Source organism: Rhipicephalus sanguineus, chromosome 11 (assembly GCF_013339695.2).
Source record: "Rhipicephalus sanguineus isolate Rsan-2018 chromosome 11, BIME_Rsan_1.4, whole genome shotgun sequence".
NCBI lineage: Eukaryota > Metazoa > Arthropoda > Arachnida > Ixodida > Ixodidae > Rhipicephalus > Rhipicephalus sanguineus.
Window position 1 is genome coordinate 106,844,734 of NC_051186.1, and position 17,497 is coordinate 106,862,230.

General features: G+C 48.2%; 1 pseudogene; it reads right to left on the minus strand.

Moving 5' to 3' along the window:
* Window positions 1-15,172, minus strand: part of LOC119375310 (uncharacterized) — a 51,947-nt pseudogene extending 36,775 nt beyond the window's left edge.
* Between the last annotated feature and the right edge of the window lie 2,325 nt (window positions 15,173-17,497).

The following is a 17,497-nucleotide window of genomic DNA, read 5'->3' on the forward strand; positions in this document are numbered from 1 at the left end:
TTGAAATAACAAAAGAGAAAGACAGGTGACAGCGGCATCATGCTCGTGAAAAACAGGGTAGCGATAAAAGTGAAAGCTCACGCCTGGCCCCTTCGCGTACGTAGTGCACTGTGGCGCGGAGCAGAAGAGTATCAGGCCGCCGATAATATTTACTGCACTTTTCAGGATTGTGTAGTCTCTGGGGGTGCACACAAAAGAAGTGAAAGCAAAACAACGCTGTTCAAAAGCGAAAGCGCCGCGAAATCATGGTTAAAACAACGAATTCAACCGTCCACTTCCCTTCGCCAGAGCGAGGCGAGGCCATGTGATCCAACCCTGCACGTCACAGCGATTGCAGCGCCCGCGTATCCAGTGGTGGGCCTCGCGTCCAATATGAGTACGTGCTATTTCTTGTTTTTTTTACCTTCTGTTTTCTTTTCTGGCAAATATTCTTATTCATATTCCTATTATTATTATTATTATTATTATTATTATTATTATTATTATTATTATTATTATTATTATTATTATTATTATTATTATATTATTATTATTAGTAGTAGTAGTAGTAGTAGTAGTTGTTGTTGTAGTATTCGTGCTACTGTGATAGCGACTCACAGCCACATTGCGGAAAGCAGCGGCCGTCACCAACGTAGAGTAAATGATGCTGAAGTAATAATATGCTCTCTGCGCACTGGGCACAAACACTTGACAAAACAACGTTTTGCTCACAAATGATGAACATCTAACATGCTAAACACGTCAAGAACCGTTAAGGCATTCACATCCTAATCGCATGCCCCAACGTTGCAACACAGAGACAATAATATTTCAGCGAATTATACCAAGAACACAAATGTTCACGCCGTACTTAGTTTTTAGGAGATCGCATCCTTGTACCCTTGTCTGAGGTGCCCAACATTTCTAAGATAAGGTGGATATTTAAGAGCACAAGGTGAGCCCTATAAGTCCCATACATTTTTGGTCATTTTAAGGTACCGTTGTCCCAGTGACTGAAAGCGATACCCACATAATGCATATATCATTTCATTCGAAACTTTCCGCTCTTCTAAGTGAAAAAAGATTTATTTATTTTGGGTAATATGGGGATTTCGGTGAATTTTTTACCACTAGGACCTAAATTTAGAGTTAATTTGCATCTCCGCACATTTCTAATGTAAAATTCTAAATTACGCGATTTCATTTGTGTTTCAGTAGTTGTATACAGTAGAGTACGTGCTATTTCTTCTTACTTTTACCGTTTGTTTTCTTTTCCGAGCAGTTATTCGTATTATTATTATTATTATTATTATTATTATTATTATTATTATTATTATTATTATTATTATTAGTAGTAGTAGTAGTAGTAGTAGTAGTAGTAGTAGTAGTAGTAGTCGTAGTAATAGTAGTAGGGGGAGGGGAGGAGGAGAGGGAGGGAGAGGAGAGGCTTGCTGCCGGCACGAGACGAGCCGAGCATGCGAAGTGGGGCTGTGGGGGTGTGGACGGCGCCACCGACGCCACAGGTGCGACTAAGAAATTCTCCGCATTTAAAACTGGAGTTTTGGTTTCTTGTTTGACCTCCATTCTAAAGAACCGTTTTCATATAGCATTTATTGCTTCACGTGCGGTAAATGCTGCATAGGACAAACAGGCCGCTCTCCGAAAGCGCCTCTGCAAGATCGCCGTCAATCATTGAGAGGTCAGCCTTCGTCAAATTTGGCCCTGCACTACCGTGAGTGTACGTGTACGCCTCTCTTGGCTGATGCCAAAGGGCTCGCACATCAAAGGCGCCAATGGGCACGTGAACTTGTTGAATTTTTTTTTTTAATTTGAAAGCTAGAGATAACAGCGTAGCAAAGCCTTCCCTTGCGTTAAATAAGCCAGAGTTAAGGTACCTGAGTGCGCATATCTGAGTTTTTCCTTCTGTTTGCGGTGAACATCTCGCTTGCGCTTCCTATATATTTCCGTTCTTTCTAATAAAAGCTCATTTTTAATATGCACTTGTGCTGTAGCTTTCTTCGTCTCGTCCTTCGATTTTTTTCGCGCTATTTTCGTTTTACATGAATTACCAACTCGCCCAAAAGTCTATTCTTGTAAGAATAAAGCAGAGGGCTTACTTTGGCAGGACATCACATATTACAAAGTGCAGTAAAGAGACGGCTAATGCAATACAGTGGCCTATTCAATATACGGGAATCAAAAGAAAGACAGCCAAAAAAGATCTTTTTTTGTCAAGAAATAAATAGTCAATTTACAAACTATTTCAGTACAGATGGTGGGGCAAAAAGATACGGCAGGCCAGGATACATTCTGTTAGGTAAGTGATCGTGCTATTTGATACAGCATCGGTACCGGCGGTAGAATAGTTGTTAGAAATAAGCGAAGAAAAAGCAATATCATGGCTTGTTTTTGCTGTTAGACACAACAAGACATAACTCGAGCGACGACACAAGCACAAGCCCTGCCAATCCCGCTTATACTGGTTTGCCTCATTAAACTACTCCCTTCCACTTGCAACAGTTGCACAAAAATAATGGGGGTGTGTCCCGCCGTCTACGGAGAGAAAAAAAGTCACAGTTTCGCCGCAAGGCCGAAGCAATGAATGCGATAGCAAGAAACTAATGCTGTATGAGGTGAGGCTCGCCAATGGATACTTTCAGTTTGAACGGCGCTCCTGTTGCAAAGGCGGCCCAAGCAGCGAAGGAAACTAGCGTGCTTCAAGTCTCGAGCTGTGATACTGGATAGTTCGCGCTCATCTTCTGTTTGTTCGTTTAGCGGCGTCCCTTGAGCTCGAGTGGCTTTCGTACGCTCCGTAACATGAGCGCGGACATCACGGTGAAAGCGTGAAACATCCCTCTTCCCCTCAGCACAAGAAAACCGCGCGAGCAGACAGCGGAAGGGCAAGTATAAGGAGAACATCAAGTATATACATCAAGTATAAGGAGAAGCGAGCGAGCTCGCCGACGACTTTTAAATGCGCCTGTCGCGCTCCTAACGCCATCTCGCTGGTAACGTAGAAACGCTTATAAGCGCAGCCGTCTCTGAGTCCGTCCAGCGGTGAAGGGTGTGTATATAACGCTCGCCGTTAGATACGTGGAGGATCTGCCTATCGTGGCGTAGTGGCTAGCGCCACTCGCTGCGGAGGAAGAGGTCCCTGGTTTGATTCCGCGCTTCGGAGGCGTTTTTCTGAATTATTTTTCTTTGGGGCTTTTATGTATATATGCATACTTATACATATACGGTGCATGACGGCGGCGACGGCGACGGCAAAATCCAGCCGAGACAGTCCATATAATTGCTATCGCAATAATATAAAGAAATATAACTTGTGAATTTCTTGACAACAAGTGGAGCGCACGATCCTACATCACTCTCGGCTCTCGTCTCTCTGCCAGCGTCACAACAGCGCATCCATGCTGAGTCAGCGTGCCATGTGCGCGCGCTATTTGACAGATGATAGAATTGGAGAGCTCTTGATGATTACTGGCTCCGAAAAAAAAACATAATTATTGGCTCCCCCACTCTGAATTAAAAGCTAATTATATCATTTGGATAAATAGTGTATTGCTTGTAATTTTCCTGTAATCGTTAATTTGTGAGTGCTACTTTTTATTCGATGATATAATCCCTAATGAAAACGTAAACATGTCCTGAAGGGTATCCTACTGCATTGGTCAGACGGAAATTCTACATAACGCGCAAGAAAACGCCTTCACGGAGTGTGGTGTAGTGCCAAAAAGTGGTAATGAAATGGTTAATGAAAATCGACAGAGAGTGAAGGCGAGGAAGTTTTGCGGCATGTTATGTGTAGGCTTTTTACTGAGAAACTTATATGCATATACGTCAATCTCATCATGTGTCTGATACATACATCTACGAGATCCTTGAAATCGCTCCCATGTGAAAGGTACGAGAGGCAAAGCAACCCCTTTCTTACATTATTCAGGCTTCGTAGCGAAGCATCACGCATGAAAAACTTGGATACCGACATTGAAGCGGCATCAGAATGTATGAGATAAATGCCACACGGATTGCAGTACGCGGCAGCGGACAGTGGCTAAGAGAATGTGCGATGGTCCTGACAGCATTGAAATACCGACACAAAAAGTTGGGCTGGGCGTAGACCTTCGCGCGCTTGTTTTTGTTGAGATGGTGCAAGTGCCACGACGTGACTTCTCTCCACCAATGAGGACTCGGAGAGCTCATCTACTGCCATCGCTGGAAAACTCTGGCAGAAGCACAACATAATCTCACTGCCTTTCGTTTTATTTAGGAGGCTTCGTGCAGCAACATCAGCTTGAGAAGCGGAGTTCAGCCAATGTTGTTTCACACATTCGCGTTGCGACCGCATTACGGACGGGTTTCATTCAGCCTCGGTGTCCTAGCCCGAGCGCACTTCTCTCGACATCCATCTTCTACTTGAACAAATTTTAGCAGACGCTCTAACTCCTGCTCAGGTGAATCTGAACCGATACGTCTGACCGCCAATGACGCTGCGTACTCTATATTTTGGCTCTTGTAATAGGCTACTGCCATATCCTGGGGGTTAGTCTGCACGAGTAGTTCGCCAAACATTGAAGCGTAAGGTCAAGCGCTCACCACAAGGTAGGTGAGTCCCCTTCGGTTGAGTTGAATGTCGTCGAATGTCTTCCACAACGCTGTAACGTTGTTCGATGAGGTTACAGATCCGAGCATGCGCAGGCTCTCCAAAAGTCTCTGCTCCATCGATTGGCGGTTGCCTTAGCGCTGCTTCTAGATTCCAAGGGCGTCGTTGTAGCTTGATTTCCCTCACTTGGGCCCAGCGACGGCTTAGGAGCAGCTCCGTGAAGCAGAGAAACCAGGCAATGGAAGCGATCCGTGTACGACTGCCTCAAGTTCTCGTGGACACAATGTAGAAACATGTCCCAGAACGGCTGCCATATCGCGATCGTTCCGTCGAAATGCACAAGTTCTAACTTCGGCAACCTGGCACCAAATTCACGTCGTGAACGTGTCGTGCTCGTTGAGAAAGCAGCCGATTGTTTCCCGTCAGTTGCGGTCGGTATCTTCGTTGTCGGAAGTGAAGAGGAAGTCTTGAGCATGTCAATATTGTGGTCGAGCGAGGGCAAAGCGCTGATAGCAGCTTCCTCGTATTCCACGACGGAATCATAATCTTCTCTTGCTTGCTCGTTGGTCATGACTGCTTCCAACTCGGCGTTGAGCACTGTCAACTCCGACTTCGTCGCCTTCAACCGGCTACGTGACACTAAGGCTAGAAAGATCCAACTGGTTATGATAGGGACGATGACAGGTGAGCCGAGTAACTGTGAATGCTTGTACTAAGCGGATCACATTGCTCTCGCAGAGGCCTCTTTTGCGATAGGCAATACGGTGGATCATGTGTGTGATTTGTGTAATCCGCTGAGTCAGAAGCTCTGTAGTGCGCGAGGCCTCTCCATCAGACTGAATGTGGTGGCCTAGCATACGGAGTCGAGGTACCTGGGGGATAGAACGGCCATCAAGAAACTGTGAAATATCGAGCTAATCGTCTGTTTGTGGCGCCGCTTGTTTATCAGTGACAACTCAGACTTTTCCACTGAGCAAGTAAAGCTGGCGGTAGCAGCATAGTCTTTTACAACAGACGCAGCTTCCTGGAGAGCGTCCTGAATGGTTCGGTCTGACCCTTTGGTTGCCCAAATTGTAGGAAGGAAGGAAAGAACGAGCAGAAAGGCATGGGGTTACCAGTTCTTAGACCGGCTGGCCCAAATAGTACTATCTGTATAGATGACATGCTGGACGTTGGAGAATTGCTGTTACAATGGAGGTAGTTTAGCCAAAGGCACGTTGAACGAAGCGGGCGAAATGACTGAGCCCTGCGGTGTTCCTCTGCCTGAGAGACTAATGACGTCTGACCGAAGGTCTCGAAACCCAGTAGTGATAATGCGGTCAGAACGAAAGGCCCTGACATAATTGCAGATACGTGCGCCGCACTGGGAGGAACCGAGGTTGTGAAGATCTAGGTTGTGGGAGACTTGCCAAAAGCGCCCTGGAGATCCAGGGCCAGAATTGCCTGCACCTGGTTTGAAGTAGGGCTATCCAACACGTCATCCTTAGGATGTAGTAAAACGCCCTGTACAGAAATACCAGGACGGTAGCCGAAGAGTGTATGTGAAAAAAAAATGAGTGTCTTCGAGAAATGGCTGGAGTCGGGAGAGGGCGACGCAACCAAAGAGTTTAGCTACACATGGAGTTAAGGATACAGAACGAAGATTCTGGAGCGATAACGGTTTGCCAGGCTTTGGAATAAGTATGATTTCTACGTGTCGCAATACTGTGGCAGCGTCTCGTTATTCCAATGTTCGTTGTAAAAAGCGTTTAAATGCTGCATGACAACCGCCCCCCCCCCGGTCATCTAAATTACGCAGAACTGTGTACGTAATTGTAAGCCCCGCGTGATGTGTTACGCTTAATGCTTTGCAAGGCCGCCTTTAGCTCTGTTTTTGTAATGTTGTCATCCAGAGGAGTATTGCTACGTGTGGCCAATCGCGGTAGGCGGTAAGGGCGCCTATGGTTACATAACGTTGCTGTAAGATCTGCGTTGCTGTAAGATCTGAGTCCTGATTTGTAGAGGATGGTGCCAATTTTGTTAAATGTGTGTATTTTTGTTTCCGTGGGACCTAAGAGAGCACGGAATATATGCCACGTTCCAGGTGTGCTTATTGAGCCAATGAGGCGATCGCAAAAGTTATGACAACTGTTGCTACTGAGGGTGTTCGCGCAGTCGTTTGCCTTAAGCTTGTTGGGCGATGTGGAAACAAAGTTTCTGGTCATGCTTCTGCAGGCGCCACCGCTGTGTCAAGCCTGTGTAGGCATCCCACAAATTCGGGTTTTCGCCACCGGAAAATATGCAACAAGGGTGGCATTCATGTTCGTCCGTCGATAATGGTTCTCCACACATTCGACAGTTCGTTGTGTCAGGAGGCTTTAGTAAGTCTTCTGGTGTGGTTTCGTGTCCTATTCTGTAGAGCACACCTTTGCAAGACTTATTTGTGCAACTGTGTGGTCACACACTAAAAGCACTACTATAAAAAGCACGGCTCATCCCTTTGACTACACGCACTAAAGACACTACTGTAAGAAAAAAAGATGGCTTATCCCTCTGTGTTAGGAATCGGTTAACATGAAATTGAAGCCTGTCTTCACTTACACGCTTTCCCTTGCATTCTTTCACCACAAGGAATGAATCCTATAGCAACAAATTGTTATTTCATGCGGAGAACGGCAAACAGCTCGAAACTTGCAACGCGATTTTCAAGTAGAAAGGACGCACGGAAAGAGCACAGACAGGATTAACGCGAACTAATAACTGTCACAGCTCGGTAGTTAAAGCGTCCTCCCCTCAAACAAAAAGGGGGACGCACGAAACGAACGCAGAAGTGTACACAGGATGAGCGCTAAGTGACTGTCGCAGTTGTAACTTATTTGTATGTGAGCAGCGCGCTCTTTTAGCAAAAGCGGCGACTGCAGTAATCGAAGTGGCATTCGTGCTTCAACGCAAGGGGCGCCACCTGGCGATTGAGTCCTACAATCCCGATACACATTGGCTTCGTTCTCAACTCCATTCTTCAAGGAGAATTTCTCCATGGTGACCCGAGCCCATGATAGGAACTTGTTCCTAACATCACCGCAGTCAAGCCTATACCGGACCTCAGTCTTTGAGTTAACTTTTCAGCGTCTTATAGGTTTCAGAAGTGGATAGGCGAGGTCCCCTCGCTAACCCTAAAACGGTGCAGACGTGGCTACGCCGAATGCTGCCCTGCTCTACCGTGCATGGCGAGCGTCTCCGCAAGCCGGGACTTCGCGATATTCGAGGAAGTGGGCGAGGAGGGCCACCATGAAGAACTATGAACTACTATAGACCCTTTTCATAAATACGCCACCTGACGGTGGGCTTTTCGTCAGTTTCGCTTCGCAAAGGAGCGTGGGATAGCCAGCGCCATCGTGAGGGCATGGAAAGCGAGCCGTCAAATGCGTGAGTGCTGTGATGTTTGTGTGGGCGGCTAGTTCTCCGTGTCATCCGCTAAAATCTCACCGTTTGCGTGCTTGAACGAGCTCTTAGTACTCTCCGTTGGTCTTTCTGAGGTGCTTCTGCTGCACAACGAGCAACATTTTGTACCCTTCAACGGTTTGGACGAGCAGTTTGGCTCGACTGCCGCGGTTGCGGGACCGTGACCACAACCAACTCGCGTGCGCGCCCGGACCGGGAAGAAATGGCTCGCCGAAGCTACAAACTTCTCAGCGAAGGAAAGCAAGGACGTCACTGTCGTGGAACTATGCGACCGCAACAGGTGAAAATTCTTTCTGCCGCAAGCCACACCATGCAACTATTTTCCGGACGCCACGCGTTGGGTATATTTGTATGCATTGGCGTAGCCAGGGGGTGGGGGCACACCTGGCCCGTGACCCCCCCCCACCCCAGAATTTTTTTTTGTCATGGCACACAGAGCACAAAATGACACTCGACCACATCTGCCTGTCCAGCCTCCTCTTCAGATCAAGGTGGTGCCCCCCCCCCACACACACACGAAAAAAATTTCTGCCTACGCCCCTGTTTGTATGTACTAAAAAATGTTGACACGTGGCTTACGATATGCTAGTACTGTCGCTACTAAATGAACGGTACGCAACATCATTTTTTATTTTTCTGACTGACCTTACGTACCCTCGCAGTATTTCTGCACAAACAATCTATCGCAATCACCGCATACAAAACAATCTATCGCAATTCACCGCATACACGCACTCGGAAGAAGACTATTCATTCGTAAAAGCAAGGCTACACATGGCGCTGTGAAATAAGCACGCCCGTTTCTGTAGCACGTTTACAAGACGGCGCCCTTCCGCACGTCCGTTTGACATCACGTACGGTGAGAGACCACGTGCGTTTGGTGTTCAAGTTTTATCGCGTACCTTATCGCTGTTCTCGTCGCGATATCCTCGATCGTGGCACATGGGAATGCAGCACGTCTGCACCATTGCAGCACGCCGTCTCTACGAAAAACGTTGATGACAGTTCACGATTCGGCGGTGCTGAAATGTCACGCACTGGCACGTTGCCGAAGCCTGCGTCGTCTGCTGCGGGGCCCTCACAATGGCGGCAGACTGTAGTTTGCGTGCGCGGCGCTAGAGGCGCCCTTTTTCGAAAAGGGTCTATTACCAAGAGAGCAAGCAAACGCCGATAGCCCTAATCCCATTCTGTCTCAATACTTGTCACCGTAACTTAAGAAGCAGCGATACCAAGTGAGAAGCCGAATATACAGCTCTGTGTTGAGAAAAATCAAAACGTTCTCACAATAACCTCCTTGTAATAATATATGGTGCTCGCGGGTTAAGATAGGCAAGAACAAAACAGTGCGCCGTGCGGTGGCGACTTGTGTGGCGACTTGTGTGGACGTTTGGATGTGTGCGCCGTGCAGTGGCGAAGATGATGACAATCGTGTGCGCGGCGAGCCTCGAGACAGCGTGACCAGTGCGTGGGCCGTGCGCGAGAGTCTAATTCCAGGGCTGGGATCTCCTTCGCTGGGCGTCTGGTTCATGGGAGAACTCGCAGCCCTACCTCCTGCTGCCTCGACAGACCAGAGCGCTCCCGCCTGTTCCGCTACGGGAAGATCGGGCCAGGGACCGTGTACGAGGCCGGTCCAAGCGTCGACACCGTGTGCAGGCGGGCACCCTCAGGGTTCGGCCCACGAGCAGGCATGAGCCGTGGGCGTCAACCGTGGAGCGGGTCCTTTGGGCGCGGAGTCCCGGCATCAACGGCCGCGGAGTACACCTTCTAACTTCACGCACACAGACTAAGCACCGAGCTACGGCATCGGACAGACGGTCGATGCACGACGCCTTCAACTCGGCAACGTCGTCGGCTCCGACAACAAACTGTACGCCACTGTTTCACTATTTCGCGTAGCAGCCATTATGTCAATGTAACTTTCCCTATTCGTTGAGTCCTTTCGTGTGGGTAAAGATGTCTTACGTGTGCTTGTCCACCTGCGTGCTGCGTCATTCTTTCTGGAGCGAATCCTGAACCCAAACACAACATCACAAACTGGCGAGCCTGCAAGGATTCGCTCAGTAACAGTGAAAGAAGGCAGTTTCACACGTGTACCAGCATACGTTCGTACTCGAACATGGACTTAGAGAAGCTTACCGCTGTAGGTATTCAACTCGGGCTGACAGGCGCATAACTGAGCAGGTGGATCGAGGCTCAGCAGGTAAAGCAAAGGATGAGAGAGCTGCGGAACGAGAGGCACTGAAAGAAGTTGCGGAGATAGCGCGCTTAGCTGATGAGAGGCAGCGTGAGATCCTCCAGCTAAAGCTACAGCTTCAGGAAGGAGCTCGGAATGTACCTTCCGCTGCTAATGACGTTCTGCCTGTACCCAGCACTTCATCACCGCTTAACCCACAGAAACTACTTCCTCTTTCTGACGAAAAACTCGACGACTTGCACGCGTACTTGCAGAGATTTGAGGGAGTAGCAAGCGGTCAGGACTGGCCGCAAGAGAAATCCGCCCTTGCTGTGAGCATGGGCTGTAAAATCCGAAGACTTCGTTCTAATATATACCGGGTTTAAGGACAATACGCCTGAAGATATAGAGCAGCGCGTTTCAACGCTGCCGTTTATTCCAGTCCAAAAAAACCAAAGCTTCGCGTGCCACGCGCCGTTTCTCTTCTCTCTCTTCTTCTAGCGCGCGCTATGTTTTCTGTTATTAACACAGCCGGCCCACGAATTGCTACGGGGCATTTCTAGGCAACACAAATGCTGTATAGGCCGCGTGATTACTTTGCCGACGGCTAGCTTTAGGCGACATGCACGCACAATGCCGTCGTTTCCGGTAATGTTCTTCAGAACACGTGTGAGTTTCCGACACAACTTGGGCAAGGCATCATCACGCACTATGACTATATTGCCTTCAGCAATACTAGTGATGTCCACCACTGGCCTATTATGGGCGCTTCTAAGGAGTAATAAATATTCCTTGTACCAGCGATTGCAGAAGGGTTTTTGCATCTTTTGTCTCTGTATCCATGTTTTAAGTAGCTCAGTATGGGAGCTAGGTACCACGGCTACAGTTTGTAAGTCAGGAAGTGCCGTCAGTCGCTTGCCATGCAAGAAATGGGCAGGTGTCAAGACTTGTGGTTCCTCTGGGGCAGTATATGAATACGTCAGAGGTCTACTGTTAATGATGGCTTCAGTTTCTGCTAGGACCGTGCTCATTTGACCATAATCTAGAAGTGACCTTCCTAGAGCTCTCCTCAAGTTTTCTTTCACTGACCTCACCATACGCTCCCAAAATCCTCTCCAGCAAGGAGCGCGGTCAGCAGAGAATTTCCACGTAATGCTATGAGCAGAAAGATAATTCCCAACATCACTTCCCCGAATAGTGTCATATACAACACGAAGTTCGCGAGAAGCACGTTTAAAGCACAGAGCATTGTCAGAGTAGATCACTGACGGAAGTCCACGACGTGCAATGAAGTGCCGAAAAGCTTCCAAGAGACTGTCGCCTGTTGAGCGCAAGAAAAGCTCCAGATGAACAGCACGTACTACCGCGCAAGTGAACAGTACGATGTAGGATTTTTGTGCCGGCTCACTCTTCAGGTACGCTGGTCCAATAAAATCTACACCAGCAATGTCAAATGGTTTGGACACATTCACTCGGTCAGCAGGTAGCGCCGCCATCGGAGCCGTCGCAGGTTTCACGCTTAATCGCGCGCACCAAGTACACCGCCCGATCACTCTTTTCACGCACTGCTTCCCCATTTGTCACCTAGAAGCGCTCTCGGAGTTCTGCGATGGTTGTTGCGATTCCTGCGTGAAGAAGCCTCCGGTGCAAGCCGGTTGCGATGAGTTCAGTGGCGATGTGGTTACCGGGAAGCAGGATCGGGTGTTTGATGCCTTCGTGGTACACGACGTTCCGAAGTCTCGTTTCAATTCGCAGCAAGCCATCCTCCTCAGAAAGAAAGGGGTGCAAATCCCGAATGGTCGACGCCTTGGGGAGATCTCGTCCTGCCTGGAGGGCTGTTAATTCAATGCCGAATCGTTGCTTTTGGGTAACGGACAGCCAGTACCTTTCAGAAGCGGCAAGCTCCACAGTCGTTAGGTGTCCTTGAGGGGTTGGCCGGGCACGGCAGGCTGCGACGAACCTCAATATCCAAGCCGTAACTCTAAGCACCCGCAACCAAGAACTATGTCTTGATAGGTCAAAAACAGTGTCCACCGATGTCGAGAATGCATAGAGCGTTACGGTATCTACTGCCAAATCCTCTTTTACATCATCTTTTACAGGAGTCGGATGCTTGGGCCATTCTTTGCGTCTTGCCAACCAAGGCGGTCCTCGCCACCAAATTTTGCTGCAATCAGGGACTTTATCGACGTGCCTCGGGAAACTAGGTCCGCGAGGTTTTCTTTTCCAGAACAATGATTCCATTGGGAAGAGTCGGTAGTACCTTGGATTTCAGTGACCCTGTTTTTGACAAACTCTTGCCACTTTGAAGGGACGCCTCGGATCCAACCAAGCGCCACCATTGAATCAGCCCAAAAATAGCATTTGGAAGAAGAGATTGCCAGTGTGTCACTTATGAATTTCGCTAGTCGGGCACCCATTAAAGCTCCAATAATCTCAAGCCGTGGAAGGGAAAGCTGTTTTATGGGAGCTACTCGGGCTTTCGCCATGACCATCTCAACAGGTGCTTCATCGTGGTTGTGCTGCAGGTAAGCAACATCACCGTAAGTGGCCTTGCTTGCGTCGGTAAATACGTGGAGCTCATAATCCAAGTCTCTAATTGACAAACAAAACCTGGGTACTGAAAGAGTCTTGACATCACAGACTTCTCTGCACCACATATCCCACTCTTGAGCAAGCTGATTTGGAATTTCACAATCCCAATCGAGTTGTAGCTGCCAAATACGCTGAAAGGGGATCTTAGCGCGGATAAGAAATGGAGCTGCAAGACCGAGAGGGTCGAACAGGCGACCGGAGGTCTGCAAGATGACCCGTTTCGTAGGCTTAGCTCCTTGGAGACGTTCAAGAACAGGGTCTACGTTCAAGCTTAGTTTGGCTGATCTGGTGTTCCACAGCAGTCCGAGTATCTTTGTGTGGTCTGGCTGTTCTATGCGGTTTTCCATGTCAGTGCAGTTAGTTGACCACTTCTGCAATTCATTCCCGCCTTGGCGAATATTTCTGCGGCATGATCGTATAACTCGCAGGCGTCCGATGCGGTAGCTACACTGGTAATTATGTCATCCACATAGAAGGAACTCCCCAACTCCTCTGCTGTTCGGCGATACTCTCCAGGTACGCACTGGAAGTGGTACTGCAATGTCGCACTCAGTAAAAAAGGGCTTGCCGTAGTGCCAAAGGGCACGCGAGTCATGCGGTAATCGCGAAGGCGATTCATGTCATGTACTTCTGTTGGTGTTGTCTTAAACCAAAAGAATCAGCGCGTCCCTATCACACGGCTTGATTCCAATCTGCAAGAAAGCTTTCTGGACGTCAGCCGCGACTCCAAACTGATGCTGGCGAAAGCGCAGCAACATCTTCGACATGTCGTTGCTGAGGTTGGGGTCCTTTTCTAAGTGGTCATTTAGCGAAGTCATTCCCGTGGCATGGGACGACGCATCGAAGACCACTCGGAGTTTCGTCGTGGTGGACGATTCTCTCATTACTTCTCGGTGGGGCATGTAGTATTTTGTGGTGGTCGCATCCTCGACGAGGGGAACTGGATCCGCATGACCATCCTTAATATACTGTCTGACTGCCGCATCATACTTGAGCAGAACTTCTTTGCTCTGAGATAGCCGATGAAGTAGGCAGCGAAGTCGTTTTACAGCTACCGCACGGTTATCACGCAGGCCTTCCAAGGCAGACAGACCTCGTATCGTTGATCGCGCAACTCAATGGTTTCGTTGAAGTCTTTCAAAACCTTCTTATCATGGGTGGATGGTTCATCCGCATCTGTGATCCCTAAGCTTTCAAGTTGCCAAAACTTCCGCACCTCTGAGCCTACGCGTTCTTGCAGCATCAGTTCATCGTTCATGCAGCAATTCGTCCGAAGTACACAAACGTTTGAGTTTGTGTGTGGATGAATGGTATCATCGTTGTCAAGGGGTCCTTGGAATGTCCAACCCAGTGCAGTTTCAATTGAAAGACCTTTGTGATTATCATGCCAAGCGATGTCTCTTCCAAGCATCTTCCACAATTGGTCTGAGCCAATTAATAAGCTAAAGCCTTCTTCTTGTAGAATATGCGGAAAGCAAAGAGCATCAGCCAATCGTCGACCGCGATTCTGTAACCCTTTCATGAATTCATGGTCTTGGAGTACTTCAACAACGACTTGACAGATGTGCTGTATCTCTATTGCTTCAATGATATGCTGAACACCATCGTACTGGCTCTGTAAGGTTACTTCAACTAGTCGTCGACGCGTACTTGGCCCTCCACGTTTGTTTCCAAACACGTTGACGGTAATGTCAATTTCTCCTAGCACCTTGAGGTTCATTTTTCTTGAAACATCTTCTTTAATGAAAGTGCGCTGGCTACCATTATCCAGAATGCCTCTTATATAGCAGGAATCTTTTGCGCCCTTTATCTATCCTCTGGATGTTTGCAAAGGTGTGGTATCAAGGTTACTCCGCCTATTTCTATCTGACACAGCGTACATGGAAGTACTGCTCGTTGCTTGTTGCGGTGTCGTTGTTATGTGAGCAGCTTTAGCATTCTTTCTGGAAGACATCGAAGAAGCGTGTCTTCCTAGGCAATACGAACAGCACACCTTACGTCGACCTCTTGCCCGATGTCCCTTGGTTGTACACCTGAAGCAGCAGCCAGTTGTCGACAGAAGACGCTTTTTTCTCCGAGTCAGGAATCGATGCGTCGCAATCCAGCGTCGAATGTGACTTCTGGCAGAAAAGGCATGCCTCCTCCTTCGTTAAGGCACTGTTATTGAGGACGGCAGCTGATGCCGTTGGCAGATTCTTACGGCTGCCGGAAGTCTGCTGTTCACTGCTGTACGACACCCGTCGCTGGTAGGTGGTCTGCTCCCTGCACTCGACCCCGATGCGAAGGTACTTGAGCAATTGCTGAAGTTCTTCTTCTGAGCTCGGCGGGTTGTTCGAACTTGACGCTTCAAGTCGCCGCCGTCGGTAATATTCCACCATTATGTCTCGTGGAATCGATTTCATCATCTGAGCGATTTCATCTAAAGGTCCCTCGTTCGTTCCCGGGTTTCGGCACCAGTGTAAAATCCGAAGACTTCGTTCTAATATATACCGGGTTTAAGGATAATACGCCTGAAGATATAGAGCAGCGCGTCCCAACGCTGCCGTTTATTCCAGTCCAAAAAAAACCAAAGCTTCGCGTGCCACGCGCCGTTTCTCGTCTCTCTCTTCTTCTAGCGCGCGCTATGTTTTCTGTTATTAACATGTGCCTCACTGGCGACGCTTTACCTGTTATCGGTAGGATGACTGCCGTTGATTCATTGGACTACCAGAAGGTGAAGAAAGCATTGCTGCAGAGGTTCCAACTTACGGCGCAGGGTTACCAAGACAAGTTTCGCAAGTCAAGAGCTGCGGATGGCGAAACTGAAACGCAGTTAGCCGTGAGAATTGCGAGTTATTTTGATCATTGGATCAACATGGCCAACGTGTCGAAAACGTACGAAGGGCTACGTGATCATATAATCTCCGAGCAATTCCTACGCTGTTGCCAACCGAAACTAGTTATCTTCTTGAAGGAGCGAGAGGGCAAATCACTTGACGAGCTCGCTAAGCTAACTGATCGCTTCCTCGAAGCACAGAATTTGCCGAACATTGGAAAATATCCCGACACCGAGAAGGATTTCGGTGAGAAACCTAATGAAGCACCCCGGAAACCTCAAGTGAAGTGCATCCTCTGCAATCGATTCGGCCATTCAGCTCCCGACTGTCGCAGCCAACCTAAACAAATGCTAAAGTGCAAATTGTGCGGCAAACCGGTACACACAGCTGCAAATTGCCGAGGTCAGCGCGCAGACAACAGAACGACTGATCGGCCCCTTTTCACCAATGTCAGACCGGGGAAACCGATACGTTCTGACCTTAGTTGATTTCGCAACGAGGTATCCGGGTGCTGTAGCACTTCCTGCAATTGATGCCGTTCATGTTGCTCATGTTGCCGAAGCGCTTATAGATATGCTTTCTCGCATTGGTTTGCCCAAAGAAATAGTCACCGACCAGGAAGCAAGCTTTACCTCCGACTTAATGAAAGAGATCAGTCGGCTTCTCTCTGTGAAGCTCCTCAAGACGACTCCATACCATGCCAGGGCGAATGGCCTCGTCGAGAAATTCGATGGCACCCTGAAGATGATGTTAAGAAGAATGTGCCAAGAGAAACCACGATCATGGGACAGGTACCTCGCGCCGCTGCTTTTTCATACCGAGAAGTACCACAGACATTCCTCGGGTTCTTTCCCTTTCAGCTTATCTTAGGCCGTCATGTCCGAGGACCACTTACAGTATTAAGAGAGCTGTGGACGAATGAGTAACTCGACGGAGAAACACGGACGACATGCACGTATGTTTTTGACTTGTGGAATCGGCTGGAGGACACGCGCAAGATCGCGCACGAACAATTAGAGAAAGCTCGCGAAAGCAAAGAACCTACTACGACAAGAAGAGTCGTCGTAGGAAATTATTTTCAGGCGACAAAGTTCTCATATTGTTGCCTACTGACTCCAATAAGCTTCTGATGCAATGGAAAGGACCATTCAGAGTAATTCACCGAAGAAATGACGTGGATTACGTCAATAACGTCTTCGAGAAAAACAAGATATTCCATAAAAATATGCTCAAGAAGTGCGAAGAACGGGAGCCTAGCGAGCCACAACAGGTGTCAGTTGTCACAGAAGTTAACGAAAACACCAGCGAAGGACAAGACGACCAAGTGAATCCTACGCCAGTACTGAACCTGCATCGCACGCAGTTTTGCACCAATGTCAACCTACCCACAGACCTTATTGCTGAACAGGTTGAAGAAGTGGAATGCTTATTGGAAGAGTATGCAGACATTTTTTCAGACCTGCCTGGAAAGACTGCGCTCGTAGAGTGCTCTCTTCGTCTTACATCCGATAAACCGGTGCACGTCCCTCAGTACCCTATACTATTTGCTTTGCAAGAAAAGGTCGAAAACGAAGTGCAAGAGATGCTAAAGTTGGGTATACTTGAGAAGTCTAAGTCGCCGTACCACGCACCCATTGTTGTGGTGAAGAAACCAGACAACACGCTTCGGCTCGGCATCGATTTCAGGGAGCTAAACAAGATGCTCATCCCATACTGCGAGCCAATACCACGCATTGATTTCGTGCTTGCGCTTGTTGGTCAAAAGCGCATTTTTTTCAAAATTTGACTTTACAAAAGAATATTGGCAAGTACCGATGCAACAGAGAGCCGGGAGAAAACAGCTTTCTCCAGCATGTATGGTCTCTACCACTTTATTTACATGCCTTT